This window comes from Anabrus simplex, chromosome 5 (assembly GCF_040414725.1).
Source record: "Anabrus simplex isolate iqAnaSimp1 chromosome 5, ASM4041472v1, whole genome shotgun sequence".
In the NCBI taxonomy this organism is placed as follows: domain Eukaryota; kingdom Metazoa; phylum Arthropoda; class Insecta; order Orthoptera; family Tettigoniidae; genus Anabrus; species Anabrus simplex.
The window spans coordinates 451533896-451550674 of NC_090269.1; the positions used below are offsets into that span (position 1 = coordinate 451533896).

At 36.8% G+C, this 16779-nt stretch overlaps 1 long non-coding RNA gene across 3 annotated transcripts; it reads right to left on the bottom strand.

The window, feature by feature from the left end:
* Window positions 1-8302: 8302 nt before the first annotated feature.
* LOC136874639 (uncharacterized) lies at window positions 8303-16271 on the bottom strand. Of its 3 annotated transcripts, none has more exons than XR_011018338.1 (3): window positions 16190-16271; window positions 12142-12270; window positions 8303-8384 (listed from the first exon to the last, which is right to left on the bottom strand). It is a non-coding gene; the product is annotated as an uncharacterized lncRNA (long non-coding RNA). The 3 variants fall into 3 exon arrangements; XR_011018337.1 differs by lacking the exon at window positions 16190-16271 and adding an exon at window positions 15708-15786; XR_011018339.1 differs by lacking the exon at window positions 16190-16271 and adding an exon at window positions 15421-15537.
* Between the last annotated feature and the right edge of the window lie 508 nt (window positions 16272-16779).

The following is a 16779-nucleotide window of genomic DNA, read 5'->3' on the forward strand; positions in this document are numbered from 1 at the left end:
TTCCTTAAGCGTAATTTCACCAACATTATTTTCCTCCTCTCCATGAGCTTGGCTGTTTGCAACACCACCAGGAAGATTACCTTTTACGTTGAGAAGATGTTCAAAATATTCCCTCCACCTCCTCAGTGATTCCCTGGGATCTGTTATGAGTTCACCCGAATTACTCAAAACACTGTTCATTTCCTTTTTTCCCTCCCTTCCTAAGATCCTTTAATACTCTCCAGAAGGTTTTCCCTGCTGCTTTACCTAGCCTTTCCAGGCTATTATCAAAATCTTCCCACGACTTCTTTTTGGATTCAACAACTATTTGTTTCACTCCGTTTCTTTCATCTACATACAAACCCCTGTCTGCCTCGGCCCTTGTTTGGAGCCATTTCTGATAAGCCTTCTTTCTGCATTTACAAGCTGCTCTCACTTCATCATTCCACCAAGATGTTCGCCTTTTCCCATCTTTACAGACAGTTGTTCCTAGGCATTCCCTTGCTGTTTCTACTGCAGCATCCCTCTACTACAGCATCCCTGTATGCCACCCATCCTCTTTCTATATCCTGAACCTGCTTACTGTCTGCTTATTGAAACTTCTCACTAATCATATCCATGTACTTCTGTCTAATTACCTCATCCTGGAAATTTTCTACCCTTATTTATTTGCAGACAGATTTTACTTTCTCTACCCTCCTAGAGGTACTTAGTTCACTACAGATCAGATAGTGGTCTGTATCATCAAAAAATCCCCAGAAAACTTGTACATTCCTAAGAGATTTCCTGAATTCGAAGTCGGTTAAGATATAGTCTATTATGGATCTGGTACCCCTAGCCTCCCATGTGTAGCAGTGAATAGCCTTATGCTTGAAGAATGTTTCTGTAACTACTAAACCCATACTGGCACAGAAGTCCAGCAAAAGCTTCCCATTTTCATAAGTTTCCATATCTATCCCAAATTTACCAATCACACTTTTGTATCCTTCGGTTCTATTTCCAACTCTCGCATTGAAATCACCCATTAGCACTATTCTATCCTTGCTGTTGACCCTGACCACAATGTCACTCAATGCTTCATAAAACTTCATGTCCTTGTCCTAATTCCCCCAATTGCCAAATCTACCCACATCATTTGCTCATTTACGTGTCTACCAGAAACAATGTTGCATGCCCTTCCCTTTCTAACACCCATCAAGTACACTTTATAATTTCCTATCTCTTCCTCGTTAACTCCCCTTACCCAAATATCACTTACTCCTAGCACATCCAGATGCATCCTCTTTGCTGACTCAGCCAGTTCTACTTTCTTTCTTCCATAAGCCCCATTAATATTGATAGCTCTCCATCGAATTTCATTTCGTTCACAAAGTTGTTTCCAAGGAGTCACTTGCCTGTCAAATAGGAGTGGGGCTCCGTTACTCCCATAGGTCTGAGGCTTGCCCAAAGTGTTTTGAGCTTGGTAAATTCATGAAGCAGGATGCTACCCTACTTACGCATAGTCCAAGTGAGGATCACTCCTCTAACAGGTTATGGACCACCGGTGCATTGTATAGTCCTAGCCGCCTGAGCACAAGGAGGGCCATGACTCAGAATATGTCCGAAATGCCCACTCCTATTCCATAGCAACTATTATCCCGACTCTCAGGACAACTTACTAAGCCACTGAGCCATTGACCATGGTTCACGAACTAAGCGTGACTACAGTAACCCACACCAGGAACCATGAAACTTTTTTCACTGAATTTTGTCGCAGCGAATTGTCAATTGCTCCATATGATCTAAATTTTATTCATAATGCTGTTATTTTCATCATATCTCTCTTTTGTTTTTTCATTTGCTCCTTCATTATGCTTTTTGCACATTTTGCAGATTTTTAGCTTGTATTATGTAAATTACTTTAAAACCCCCCTTTGTTTCAATGAAGATGGCTCAAACAAGTCAAAACATGTTTGAATCTGAAGACTCCATCTAATGATGGAATCATATGACGTATTGAATTAGGAGGATACACTTAACTTTTCCTTTGTAAAGTGACAACCGTCAATACAGAAAGATTCTAATATCTTGTAATAACATCCATTTGTTGTAACTAGCTTGTTCAGACTTTTAAAATGAATAATTTCCAGGCTCAAGGCGCCTTTGAATAAAACAGTTGTATTCCTCCATATATCGAGCAGTCTGCATTAAATATATATAGATCAGTGAGGTCCCATTTATCAAACATGATTTTTATATATCGAACTGCACGGTTTTAAATTATTACATGTAACTAATATCAGGTTTGGAATTTGTTTCGAGACGTTGTAAAATAACTTATTGTTATTATTTCAGGTTTTAAATACTGAACAGAAATATTTATTATAAATCGCTTTACCTATAGACATTATATGGTTGTAATAACATGAAAAAAATGGAGAGAAAACCTACAACCTGTTTTCCAGTCAGTGAGAGAATGAATGAAGCCCTCATCTTGTGGCTAGGATGGGAATTGTGGCAGCTGCTGCAGTCTGTCACACTTCTCTGGAATTAAAATTGAAATAATTGATAAGGAGATTCCACCTATTCAATACCAAAGAATAAGAAATGTAGTGAATTACATTCTCATTTAATAATAATTAGAAATGGTACTGGTTTTGACCCTAGTCCAGGTCATCATCAGCCGATTAAGAAATGGAAAACAATGCATAGGATCAGTAGAAGAAGCAATATGAAAAGGAAATGAACGGGGGTAAACACTGTAAAACTTAGAACAAGTAAAATACAAGTCATTCAAAAGAAAAACAGTGCACAATTCTCTTAGCGGCAGCAAGGCACACGCAGCACTAGGCAAAGTCCCACAATGATTACAAATAGCGGAGAACTGTTCAAAGCCAGTTATTTAAACACTGTCAGGCATAAAGTCACATCACAATCGAACACATACGAAGGCCGCTAAGAGAATTGCGCACTGTTTTTCCTTTTGAATGACTTGTATTTTACTTGTTCTAAGTTTTACAGTGTCTACCCCCATTCATTTCCTTTTCATATTGCTTCTTCTACTGATCCTATGCATTGTTTTCCATTTCTTAATCGGCAGATGATGACCTGGACTAGGGTCCAAACCGGTACCATTTCTAATTATTATTAAATCAGAATGTAATTCACTACATTTCTTATTCTTTGGTATTGAATAGGTGGAATCTCCTTATCAATTATTTCAATTTTAATTGTGATATTCTTCAATACGGAAAAATGAAATTTTTAACTTTAAATAAACACTCCTCTGGGACAATGATTAATGACTGACAGATGAAAAGAAATGATACTGCAGACTGTTGCTGGAATGAAAGATGACATCGAAAACCGGAGTAACGGGAGAAAAACCTCTCCTGCCTCTGCTTTGTCCAGCACTAATTGCACATGGAACGACCAGGATTTGAACCATGGAACCCAGCAGTGAGGGGCCGATCCCCTGCCGCCTGAGCCATGAAGGCTCTCTGAATAACACTGAATGATTCTCAAATATAAATCACAAAAGTAGAGGAGCTATATTAATAAACATTAAAATATCCTGAAAAACACTAAAGTCACTTTCTTATCACTATCTTCCCACAGAGAGTGGAACATGTCCTTAATTCACCTTGCTTCTTTCTTTTCTCTTCAGTTCTTCCCAGTACTCCTTTCAAGATATTGTGTATATTTTCCTTAATATAAACTGATGAGTTTTTTATGGTATTTGAGGAACTTTGAGAAAATCTTTGAAAGAATCCATGCTATTACTTGAGGTGGGTGAGCAAGCAAGTTCCAAAGCAATTTCATGCTCATTCAGTAATTTTGTCCTGTGAAATTTTACTCCACTCTTCAAAATGACAGCACCAGGAACATCCTTCTTGGGAGATGGTACATCTGAACGTTCACAATTTGCTGAACACTGTCAAGTAAATTATTTTTCTTCAACAGAAGTGAATTATTAATTAATTACTAATTCACAAATGCATACTTTGTCTCATGGACTCAGGAATGGCTTCCAGCCAAGAGCAGTCTGAATCTTCTGACACCCAAACAGATTATCGTTTAAATTGTTAAAGGAACCTGGTATGTGTTAGATGCTTGCCTTTTGGACATCACACCGGACTTAACAGCTTCAGTCAAGGCAGGTAACGTATACTCACACCATTTCATGTTTTCAACAGGTTTAAACTTTGGCTTTTGGGACATTTCCCCTGTTTTGAGTCTTAATTTTGACCATTGTCAAAGCTCTGAACGCTGGTTAATGAAAATAAGCAACAACTGCAAACTGTTTTCTAGTTTTAAATGACCAAACTGTGATAAAAATGTATTTTTTCCAAAGAGTGGGGTGCAACTTCCCCAGTACATCCCCTTTTGTTGCCACCACTTCATTTGCCGATGACAAGAACCCTAGGAAAGAGACGGAATTGTTAAATAAAGTGATTAGAACAACGTACGACATCAAACAGACACTTAACTAAACCCGATGAGGGTTCGAATTCAGGCCCTCTAAAGTTACAGATGTATGGCTCAGCAATCACGAGCACTGAAATGCGGACTTTAGTACTAAAGGAAACAGTACTACAAATTAAAATAATTTTCAGTGGTGTCCCATATTAAGCGTAGTTTTAGTATTGAATGAACCTTAGTTATCAAACGGCCTTTCAATGTTATAAAATGGAGTCAAACACCGAGCAGTATTTTATTTTAGAAATAAATATGATGGGTGAAGAAATTAATGTACATTTATGTATGTTAATACAACATAATATTTAAAGGATACTTTCTGAAGACACTATTTTATCAGCAAAAACAGATGATCAGAGGGACACTGCACCTTAGTAACAATACTATTATCTCATTAATGTCCTGCCAACACCAAAGTTCTGAGACCTCCCCACACTCGCCAACACAGTAATGACTTTCACCTATCGATTGACATAAAGCTAAGTTTAGAGGGGTAAATTTAGAAATCTCAAACATAACTTAAACTTACCGCTATCTTTATTTTGCAACAAGGTGTGTGAAGTGTTTGATTTTTAAAGGGTGTTCGAACTATAGTGCCATTAACTTACTTCAAGATGTGAATATTTTGTGCTGGAAATAATTAACTAGTGTTAAATGCAACATGTCCACTAAAGGTATCTCCAACTTAATTATGTGAAATTTGTTATTAGGACCAAGTAATCCACCTGGGTTCCTACTAGTTGTCTGCTAATGTAATATTTGGATCACTGTAATTCTGTTCCGAAGTGGATAACAAAGTGAGTTTATTTTCGTGCATTTATTTGGTATTTTTGCCATTTAATCTAAATTTTATTTTATTTCTCTTGGGTTATTTACAATCCAGTTTCACCTCATTATTTTCTTTGCCTGACACCACTATTTTCATTATTGTGAGATGTTGCCTTATGGTTAGATAATGCCTGCCTTACTGTCGTATTGTTGTTGGTGGTGGTGATTACTGAACTTTGTGACCTGGAACCTCGGTTATGATGTATGCCTGTGTTGGTGTATCTAATGTATCAAAACTTGGTCATGGAAATGATTTTACTTAATTTTGTTGGATTTTTAGTATTTAATTTTCTGCTTTCTGGTTAAAATTAATTTTCTTCCATTTATTCTAAATTTCATTGCATCAATTCCTATTTTCACCTTGTATATCCTTAATTTATCTATTTGCATTATACTATTTTTTTCTTGGTTCTCCCCTTGTGCATGATTTATATTTTTATTCACTTATGTATTCACTCAAGTTCCCTTAATGTAAAAAAGCAAGTATGTGATAAGGTTTGGTCTAAATAAATTCTTACCTAAGGCAATGTAATTTAATTTGGTAAAATATAGGGACACACCTACCAGGAAATGGTAAACATCAGCAGTATTCTATATTGTGCATGACACGAATATAGCTCCTGTAGATATGAATACTACTCATAATTTTACAAATTTCAATATCAAGCTCGGAAGATACTGAAATTATAAACATGCATTAATCGTCATTTCTGTGGTTTACAACACATCTGAATTTCTCTTATCATAACAGATATTTAAATTATGTTTGCAGAATGCCATTTTCAGAAGTCTGATACCCAAGATGATTTCCTCTTATTTTAAAGTCGTTCTAGATACTATTTATTTTAAGTACAATAAATTTTAACTTTATTTTTTATCTTCTATTTATCTTCCCACTGTTCTTATTATTACATTTAATATCGGTTTTTAAACTATTGCATATGTTGCTATTTCTGGTAATATTTCTATTTCTTGTAATATTTAAGATCCAATCCTCAGTTGCAGTCATTTCAGCTTGGTACCGGCGCAGATATTCCATAGCTTCCTGTCCTGTCTTGTGCTTTGTGGCATCCCTCAGAACTTGGTGTGATGTTCGCATTAGGATAACCGCCGAACTTTCTTCTTCTTCTTCTTCTTCTTCTTCTTCTTCTTGTTGTTGTTGTTGTTGTTGTTGTTGTTGTTGTTGTTGTTGTCACAATTGACACTGATGCATGCTGTATTGTGCTCTCACTTGTTTTGCTGTTGTGGTGTTCGATTGTTGGTACACCACAAAATGAGTGGTACCATATGCTGACTGAGGACAAACCCTCTGATTTAGTGTCCAAATGGCTACAAATTAACATAATCTTCAACAATACACTTTGTTGGCATGGTCCCAAATAGCTGAATTAAGATGCCTTGAGTTGGCCAAAATCAAAACGTGATGCTCAAATTTATCTCACAGAATAAAGAACACCACTAATGCATCTTACAGCCGTGCACGATGATCTATTCATAACAAAAGTTTCAAGATTAAACAAAGTAAAAACAGTAGTTGCTTATTGTTTGTGACTTGCCTCACATTGCTTCAAACAACCCATGGAGTGAAATTAAAGTTCACAATTCTAAATTCAATTTGAACACCGCACACAAATCTTGCATTAATACTGTATAGGAAGCTATTAACTTATATTAAGACTAAAAACCCAATCACAGATAACAAGGCAATCATTATATCAACAGAGGACTGAACAATGCCCTAATTCTAGTGGAGTCAAAGCACCACATCTATCTGAATCCATACCATCACTTACCAACTTACCTCTTACCGAACACCTTCGACTACTTCATCCTGACACTTCACTCTTAAACACATCTCTAATTCAAAGAGAAAATGTTTGCATTCCATCAGCAAAAGGGACGGTAAAGAAGCCACGTCACAAGTGTTGCAAGTTGAATGCTGATACTTCTGTACAATTAATGTGAAATACAACAAGGGTGCACGTAACCCCGACACACCCATTCCTTAACCCTGTAATAGACTATTCTGGGGACCAATGCTCATAAAAAATGGTGTTAAGTCGACCAAGACCACACTGCCTAGCTACCAAGGCTGTCTACATAGACATGGCACCTGATCTGACCACTACTACATTTCTCCCTGCTCTTTGTCGATTTCATTCTCATAGGAGTCGGGCCCTGAACATTTACAGCGATAACAGCAAGAACTTCTTCAGAGCAGATAAAGAAATCGTGGCATTTCCGCACAACAATCCTCAGAAAAAGCAACGCTTCACTGCAACTGCAGGCATGGGGCTGACATGGCATTTCATCCCTCCTGTAGCGTTACACTTTGGTGGAATCTGGGAAACAGCAGTCAAGAGTGTGTTATATCACCTCATAGGTGTGATAGGTACTTATTGCTTCACCTAAAAAAAACAGGCCACTCTTGCAAAACATACGTCTTCTCAAAATAGTTAAATAATAAACCTTCCAACAATTCTTTAGTAACAACCATATTTTCTCACATAATTAATGCCCTTGCATAACTTACATATCCCTATATTTAGCTCAACATTAATAAAAGAATGAATCTTATAGCAAATTTGTGTTTGAAGATATTTACAATCAAGAGATGAAAGTATATGATTTTCCACCTGTTCAATACAAAAAAAAAATCATATACTTTCATCTCTTGATTGTAAATCTTTTTCAATACGGACAAATTATGAAATTTTTAACATTAAATGAAGATATTTATGCAAACAAAAGTATTAGTAGCAATTATGCCAGTTCCTAAATGATACGCAATAGAGGTCTTTGGAGCCATCCCATCTGCTACGTCATACCTAATGCAAGATCTTGGAATAACTTGAGCGAAATATTAAAATTAGGCAAGTAAATAGTCAATCTCATAAAAAATAAATTTTCCATAGTACTATCAATCATACACATCGAAATGAAAGTCAACAATTGATATCTGTTGAGCCACATTGTAACCATTTTCATTGCATGACAATGGCTTATCAAATTATGTACATTACCTTAAATGAAAAATCCTCTGTTGGCCCTGGCTCTGTTAACTCTAATTTGGCTTCTTTTTTCAGAGTTATAATTTGTGTTACATGTTCAATATTTTCCTGTGGAAGAGAAAATACATTAAGTAAGCACGTAACACACTTCTACAAATACAGTCACCAACAAAAGAGCATGGTAATGAATTACCTGCCATTTTTACAGTTAGTTTTAAAATTTCACTAACGTTTACGGAATGTTTTTACCAGGTGACAATTCTTAAAACCAATGGCTGTATTGAGATTGGTGTTACTATCTTTGCTCACACCTAATGTCATGGAAATGACAAAAATGTTATCAAAATATAAACGGAGGAAAGTTTTCTAGGCATTACTACAAGAGATGGAATTGGAGCAATCTTGAACAGAATTTTGGAAGTAAGCAGCCGGAGACATAAACACTAAATCATATGAACTATTTCCTATATTTCCAATCATATCAAAATAATGTTAGAGTTTGTTTGAATCACTTAAATGTGATAAAACTGTTCTAAATCTGTTGACATATAGTGAGAGATATAAATCCTACATATTCAGCATAGGGTTTGTTTACAGACAGATTAAAATACATTGAAATATCTGAAGCACATCCTCTACTCTGGTTTTGCTGAGCTCAAAAGTGCTACATACTGCCTTGAGACAGTTCCATGAACATAACTTAATGATTCCAAGTATAAAAATGGAAAAATAACCATCAGTCATATTCCAGGGAAAGATGTGTTATGGGCAACACTCAACACAACTACAAATGAAATCTTTTATGACTACAAGGATGTTAAGAAGTGTTCTGTGGAGAACTGTGGGGATAAGAACACCATCAGTGCTGAGCCAGTAATGTTGACAAGTACATTTGCTGTTTCACAGCCTCTTTCATATTCTACTAGGGTGGGATAAAAGGAAGATGCAATGAACATTCGGAGACCTTTCATTTTTTATTACATGAAAGTCTTTAAAAGGTAGAGGTCTTACGGCATTCAATGTATCACTTAAGCTTCTTTCCAACACAGTCCCTAATGGTCTCCTTGCGCATGCGCAGTATGAAAAATCCTTTCCAACACAGTCAAAAATCCGTTCATGTATTCTTCCGTATACTGCAGTCAGGCGCTCCAACTAACTCTTCGCATCGATCCCTGGCGGTTGGAACTAGTCCTGAGTTTAAAGCATGTTGTGTTTGAATGGATTCTTGTTCATGAACTCGGAGGAATAGGAGTAACGCAATCCAATGAATGCTAAAGTATGAAAGATAGAGGAATACATGACCTATAAAGTTTCCTTGATGTTACCTCTCAGCAATAACAAATAGCTTAGCACAAGTTTTAAAACTGTTGAGAGGGAATGAGAAACATGGAAGGTAAGTAGTTTATTTAAATATTAAGTGACGTAACATTTCTATATTTATACGATTTATAGGTTTGTAATTTTGAACGTTTTATGCAAAATTTTGATGTTAGACCTATAAACAATTTTTTATTTCTGTTGACATGACCTACATTTTAATTCTGTAGACACAAAATATGAAATAAGCAACAATGTGAATTCTTAGGACCACTGCCTCAAATAAACAAAGACATAAACTTAACTTGCATGAGGTGTAACACAGTGACAGACAAATTCTCTGATATGGTCACACACACAACACAGAGATGTTACAAAAATAAATTAGAATAATAAAATGCAGTTTATGTGACTATTCTGACGGGAGTGTGAAATTTGATGTTAGGTCTAGATCACACAGTGCGATTTATTTTGAATATTCATGCTACAAACAAAAGTTCTTATAGTAATATGTAAACCTCACTTTCAGGAAGTTTCATATTGGTAAGTTAATTACTTTCCAGTGAGCAAAATAAAATCATGTTTTGTGTTGTGTGTGTGACATATGAACAGTGCCACGTACTTGTAAAGCTTACCTTATTTGCTCAAAAATTTCACAGTAGATTCTTGAACCGCTATATAGCAAGCCTGACACAAACAACAATTGAGAAGCCAAACAACAGATGATCAGTGTAGCCAACATGTGAGGTGCCTTTTCCCTTTTTATCAGCAGTAATATGAAAGCTGCAGTCAAATATGTATATAAAATAAATAAGTTAATATCTTAACGAAATTAACAGCTTATATGATAGAAGAATTCTTCTGCTTTAAAGTTTCACATATTACAACTACATTGAAATAAAGAGATTTTTTACCTCAGAGGGTCCTTTTACATGGAATGACCCTTGTCGCACTCCTCTGGGGCAATGATTAACGACTGACAGATGAAATGATATTGGAGTGTGTTGCTGGAATGGAAGATGACAGGAAAAACTGGAGTACCCGGAGATCAACTGTACAACCTCCTCTTTGTCCAGCACAAATCTCACATGGAGTGACCGGGATTTGAACCATGGAACTCAGCAGTGAGAGGACGACACACTGCTGCCTCTGCCACAGAGGCATAGAATGCACTGCTGTCTCCCTAGTAAATGCTAGAGGCCAATTGGCCACTTTGTGGCCCTAATCTGGGGGCTTACGCTTACGTATGCCATCAGAATCCTTTTGCTTACCCATGAACAATGATTTTATCACTAGCCAGACCCAAATATGTACATCAATACTGCTGTTTGTAGTTCCTAAGTGTTGGCGGCCTTGTGTAGCATGCTGTTATGTATTTCCAGATATAGAAACGTAACAGAGACATACTATGCCTAAATGCTCATGCTCCAAGTGGTGACTGCTGGTGTTAATATTGAGTAAGCACATAGTAAATTTTGCCCTTGCCAAACTTATTAAGCTACTGGGGGTTAACTCTTATGCTGCACTATTTTTAAACAGAACACTTACAGAAAAATGTAACTTTTTTGTATTTTCCAAATGAACTGAAACTTTATTTATTTAAAGGTTAGTGACATTCAACACAATAGCACCATTTTTAACTCATCTATGGCAAACTAGCAGTGGCATTTCACCTTGAAATACACATTACTGTGATACGTGATACATCTCCGAACATGGAACTGGACACATTGCAGGCTGTCCTGGGCAATTCTTAGAAAAAATATTGTCTGTTTTCTCTTGCAGACCCCCTTTCCTTTCTTTGAACATTTTGCTGGTAATATGGAACAAACAACACAATTAGGTTTGTGACTCTTATCCTGCTGCTCCCCAAGAAAGTGCCTCTCCATCAGATGCGCTTGCGGTATGTAATCAGGTCATCTTCGTCTCGCTGGCGGACTGCGCTGATATTCTCATAGAAGTCCCATTATGACAAAATTTCTGAAGTCTGGAGCACTAATTACCCTTTTTTGAAGCCTATTGAACAATATTCTTCCATTCATTAGTACAGTTTCAATGTCATCACTAATATCTCGCTAGTCTGATACAAAATGAAGATCTTCCTCGTTGGCACATTCTTCCAAACAATCATTATACACATCATCACTTGTTTCTTTGTCCAAATTTACTGAACAGTATGAATCAGAATCAGCCACTAAAAGATTGAAGATTTCCTTACTGTCTTTCCTGAGTGAAGGCTGCTATTGGCCAGAGAGCTAACAGGAATGATGGCGGGTAGGTGAAAGATAAGAAATAAACAGAGGTCCAATATTGGTGGCAACGTTTTCAAACAATGCTTAGTACATAGTCAATATATGATTATACTTGCCTGTATCATTAAATGAACCTTTATAAAAGAAGCACACGGAAACTATAGCAGGAAAGTACCAAGACCACAAAAGTGGATTACCACAGCAAATGCTGTACGGAAGTAAGTTGACAAAAGTAAACTTCTGCAGTGGAAGAGTTAAATTCTGATCTCTATAAAGTTATCTGGAATGAGACTTACAAGTGAAGCATTTCCTATTACTTCAAGCCAGGCTGGTTCCTCTTTGATCTTTATTTCCAGGTCCATTTCACACTACAAGTGAAATAGTTAGAAGGTACTGGGATGGTTGATTACTTCCATTGACCTTATCTGAAAAACAGGCCAAGGAGGTATATTATAATTTTGCTGTCATTATTATCCAGATTATTTGTCAACAGATTAAGCAACATGCTTGTAATTTTATATGATTGTCAATATTGTGATTACAGCAAAAAGACCTCAAATTTTCCATGACTGTTGATATCGTGGTCATATCTATAGAGCCACAAGTTCTCTACGACTGATACTACGATCATAGCCAAGGTCGCCCAGTTTTACATGACAGCTGATATTGCAATCATACAGTTTTACATAGAAATGAAATCACAGCAAGATGAGTTTTCAAATTAAAAATTCAAGGTAACTAACTGAAACTCACTGAACAATTCTCAGTGCCTTGAGTTTTGTTCTATCAAACTTTTCCTTCTTAGGATCAAATTCTTTCAAACTGTTCTCCTCTAAACATGCTGATTAACTAACACTTTATATGATGCATGTTCTATCCACGTGATCTTCAACAACTTCTGATAACACCACATTTCAAAGGCTTCAAATCTATTTTCCTCAGCAACAGTTATTATCCATGTTTCACTTCCATACAGTGCCATACTCCAATATTTTCAATCTGCTGAACCAAAGGAACATAATGGAGAAAAGATTGGAGTCCAGGCAGGATTTAGTGATGACATTTATAGATATTGGCAAGGCATATGACAGTGTACCATGCCAACTGGTCTTGGATGCATTAATAAAAAATGAAGGCAGGCAGAGCAGACCAAATAATAAAAGCCATACATGAAAAGTGAGCAAGTAGTATCAAAACTATGATAGGATAAACAAACTGGTTCAATGTAGAAACAGAATTTCAACAACGATGTATATTATCACCAGTACCCTTCATTACAGTCATGGATGAAATCTACAAGAGAATACAACAAGAAACAGGAAGTCTTAGTCTTTGAAGATGACATTGTAACATGGGGAGAAGATGATATGGAAGTACAAGAACAAGTTACTGTATTGAATCAGAAGGCAGAGGAATATGCAATATAATAAGAGTGGAGAAGTGTATGATAGTAGTGGTGACAAAAGAAAATAGAGAAGGTAGAGAGAATATTGAAGTAAATGGAAGACCAATAAAAGTTATGGAAAGATTCAAGTATTTGTGGAGTATACTTGTAGAAGATGAGAAAATAATATATAATTAACATTGTTTGCTTTACTGTATATCCCAATAAATACATTTCGAATGGATTTCGGAGACACCAAGGGGCTGGAATTTTGTTCCACAGGAATTCTTATGTGCCAGTAAATCTACCCACATGAGATTGAAGTACATTTTCACCTTCAAATACCTACAGACTGAGCCATGTTTGAACTTGCCAATTTGGGGTCAGAAGGTGAATGCCTCAACCATCTGAGCCACTCAGCCTGGTGATGACTGGAAAATAAACAGAGAAATTGGAAAGAGAACTGAACAAGTTTTACCAATGTGTGAGATTTATAGTGTGGAACTGGAATGTGCCAAAGAAATGCAAGAAAATTCTGTACCCAATGTGTTACACTCCAATTTTGATAAATGCAACAGCACATGGACAGCAACGAAACATGGTGAAAGCAGAATCCAAGCAGCCAAGGTGAAATTCCTTAGAGGAATAAATTGAAAGACATGAAGGGATAAAAGCAAAAACATAGAAATTAGGGACAGAATTGGAATTCCTAAACTGCAGTACAAGGTAGAGACCAGTAACCTGAAATGGTATTGACACATGATGAGAATGGAAGAGGATAGAGTTCCAAAGAGAGTATTTTGAGAGAAAAAAATAGGAGAAAGACAACAGGGAATGCCCACAAAGAGGTGGATGGTTACCGTGAAGGAGAGTACAGAGAAGCAAGCAGTAAAAGTAGAAGAAATATTGGAGGAAGGGAGTGGTGGAGAGATAGAAAACTGAGAAGATCTTTAACAGCTCAACCCACAAGACTGGAAACAGAATCTGAAGAAGAAGAATCTGTTCAACGGAAGACAAAAACTTATAGAACACTGCTATTAGCTCATTTCATTGAACAATCATACCAACCTTTCTTTATTTGTCTGTGCACGTCATGTCTAATGACAGAACCAAGGGGTGCTTAGCACAGCGCCCCTTAAAGGGGGTTCGGTACCAAACAATTGGATGAAATGTTTAGCAGTTTTCATTGTTCCCTTGGTGGTGCCTCACCTAATTCATTTAATTCAATAGCAGTGTTTGTCAGTCAGTGATACTTTACTGTAAAAGTATGCAAACTACACTGGCAATGAACCCTACCATTTCTTACATGTGTAATATGTGCTTCCTTCCTGTGGTTAATTGCGCTGATTGCCAGGGAAGAGATTCCTGTATAAACATATATCTATTCAGGAAACTATGATCAAATGTATTTTGTATATTTCAACGTAGGGGATACTTCCTAAGTGTGCCATGTTTACTCGTTCTGGCCATCAATGGTTATTCCATTAATATATTATTGGTTTTAATTGCCCCAGCATTTGCTAGATGAGAAAATGGGAAACCACGGAAAACGATCTTCACGGCTGCCAGTGGTGGCATTTGAACCGTGCCAACTCAACCCAACTCGCCCCTAACCACGCAGCCAACTCGCTCGGTCCCGAAGAAGTTCCTTAACATGCCGACAAATATCAGGGAATATCTTATGAAAGAGATTCAGGCCAATGTTAAGATAAAACATGAAGAATAAATACTGGATACAGCTGTTGTAGGGTAATAATATTATACATAACAATGATATGCCAAGAATTCTACACATTCAGATTATCTTACAGATATCCTAAACGGAACAACTCGCAAGATTCCGAGACCTACTACCATCTTTTGTAGCCTACAGTGTAAAAAACACTACAACATTCACAGGGTCACTTTTCGATCGATCACAAAGGTAAATAACACATCAACACAATAAATACCCACAATTATACAGTAATTTTTTTTATTTCTTCCTAAATTCACCATCCTTAATTCCGCACTTCAGAAAAATTATCCACAACATGAAATTCAGATAACCGATTAAGCTGAACTGAGATAAATACACTGTTAGAATACAAGAGGGAGAGACTTGCCGGCGATTGTAATGCAAAGACTACGATTGTTCAAAAAGAAAGCTACTTATATAGGTATAAATTATAAATGCTTAAGTATAAAAAACCTTTAAAGTAGAGGTAGCTCGAAACATGTAGAAATCTGAAACTCAGAGAGATTAGTATTTCATTACTACGGTTCTCAACTGAGATCTACAAGTTTGGCAAAAGTAAATGATTGAGACTTGAACATTGCCGACAATATGTTAGAGCTTGTGCACACAGCGTAAAATGATAGATATCACGATTTTTTTTTATAGTGGCTTATAACAACAGACCTGTTACTTCGAAACCAAACCACATATTGCGATGTAGCTTAATAGTAAATTACAACCTCGTATCACTTAAAACAAACCCTTGAAGAACAAATTTGATATCTGTTACGCAGTAGAACAGGCTGGTTCTATAAACTGACAACTCCAGAGTATACGGACACTTCTCCTTGATCGTTATTTGACTCCGCATAAATAGCCTCTGTCCAGCCACTGAACCTCTTTGATGTCATCAATGTCTAAATTAAAGACCTTACGGAAAAATTATTCAAGTAGGGAAAGGACGTAACCACTGAAGTCGGGTCTAGCTGACTGTCTAGACAGTACAACATTAACGCAGGATCACAATGCCAGTGTGATTCATCACGGCATTTAGCTACCAATAAGACAGGACCGTATCACATACAAAGGAGGGGTTAGTTATATTAGTTAAATTATACTGTAAGTTTGCTTTCCTGAAGGAAATCGGCCAGTTGAACTGTAGGGCTGTATATAGGCAAACAGCAATCAATCAATCAATAATGATCTGGATTTAGTACAGTTGCCCAAGTGGCGGATTCCCTACCTATCTGTTGTTTTCCTAGCCTTTTCTTAAATGATTTCTTGGATATTTATAGAACATCTCTCTTGGTAAGTTATTCCAATCCCTAACTCCCTATCCTATAAACGAATATTTTCCCCAATTGTTCCTCTTGAATTCCAACTTCTTCATATCGTGGTCTATCCAACGAGCTAGAATAACATAGAGAGGCTGAAGCGCTGCCTGGGCGAAGCTAATAGAACGAAAGTCCGCCATGTTTCCTGTTGTCACACAAGCAAAGGGGCATGGCCTTTAAATGACGAAAAGTGTAGAAAATACGCATTTTAGAATCAGTGGGGGAGAATTAAAGACCGTTGCCGATAGCTTGAAGCATTAAAGCGAACACCGTCACTTCATCATATTGCGGCACGAGGCCAACATCACGATTGTAGGGTAGTTCGAAATTATCGCACAGTGACATACGAATAGGCCTCGAAATCGGAACAAGAGCGTTATCCTGCTTGGCTGTTGTGGTTAAGCGTAAATTAGAATAAAAACGATGGACATAAATATTTATGACAGGAAGCCTTAAAATCATAGGGACCTACAATAGGTCACAACCTCATTCTGTTCAT